At 41.8% G+C, this 1028-nt stretch overlaps 2 protein-coding genes across 4 annotated transcripts in view; both read left to right on the forward strand.

The window, feature by feature from the left end:
* rfwd3 (ring finger and WD repeat domain 3) overlaps positions 1-163 on the forward strand; it is a 14709-nt gene extending 14546 nt beyond the window's left edge. The window contains exon 14 of the mRNA XM_032522926.1: positions 9-163. The gene's annotated coding sequence lies outside the window, so the exon portion shown is untranslated. The remainder of the gene's footprint in view (positions 1-8) is intronic.
* LOC116693755 (mixed lineage kinase domain-like protein) overlaps positions 1-1028 on the forward strand; it is a 525120-nt gene that overhangs the window by 30849 nt on the left and 493243 nt on the right. The gene's annotated exons all lie outside the window — the stretch shown is intronic.

Genomic DNA, 1028 nt, shown 5'->3' on the forward strand with positions numbered 1-1028 from the left:
ACACACACACACACACACTCAGTCCCAGAGGGCGAGGAGATGACGCAACTGTGTGCAACTGTGGGAAAAATCTAAAAGCTGCTCAACTTTTATCTGTTTACACGCGCAAAAAAAACCAAACCTGGACCAACCCGAGGAAACGTTTATGGTTTATTCTTCTTTATTAAATAACAAAAAAATCTCCGTTACTGAACATTTGGGGACCGTTGGCCTGCACAGAAAGCAGAATGAAGCCGGCAGCGTGGGACAACTGGACAGTTTGGGAGCAACGTTTGTCCCTTAAAGCCGAAAGATTGTGTTTACACGAGTTAAATTCTTAACGTACTAGTCCTTTTCGTGTTCGGATCTTCTTCTTCTTCTTCTTCTTCTACGCGGCTAAAGAGGTAGAAGCGTTGAAGGCTTGACTGAGTTTATAGAAGGTGGTTTTCTCTCCTCTGTTTTTAGTCTGATGGAGGTGAAACGCCAGTTCTCTTCCACCAGTCTTGCAGTTAGTGTGTCAGTATGTGTCAGTGTGTGTCTGTGTGTCAGTGTGTGTGTGTCAGTGTGTGTTGTGTCAGTGTGTGTTGTTCACTTCAAAAAAGTGGCTCTGTGTGTGTGTGTGTGTGTGTGGTGTGTGTGTGTGTGTGTGTGTGGGTGTGGCTCCTTAACTGAAAATCATGCACACTTTTTTTTTTAATGACCATTCTCAGGCTGTTTACATTCATCATGTATTTTTCCTACATTCTCACTCAGCCATTTACTCCCATCCATCCATCCATCATTTCTGTATCCATCGCCTTTGCATAAATATCCCGCATATTCCATCGCACTTCTTAAGAAAACGTGCCGCATAATCAAGGATTTTTTCCCCCGCAACATCACAAAAAAATCCGCATTTTTCTGGAAGGACTGGTGTCGTCTTTCAGTCGTATTTACTTTAACAATTTAACAAGAAACTGAGACCTTGACGTGCAAAATTATCTTTTAAATGGATTACAAATATGATGTAATCCATGGCTCAATTCAAACAGGATCAATGTCAATTCAAC

This window comes from Etheostoma spectabile, chromosome 8, assembly GCF_008692095.1.
Source record: "Etheostoma spectabile isolate EspeVRDwgs_2016 chromosome 8, UIUC_Espe_1.0, whole genome shotgun sequence".
In the NCBI taxonomy this organism is placed as follows: domain Eukaryota; kingdom Metazoa; phylum Chordata; class Actinopteri; order Perciformes; family Percidae; genus Etheostoma; species Etheostoma spectabile.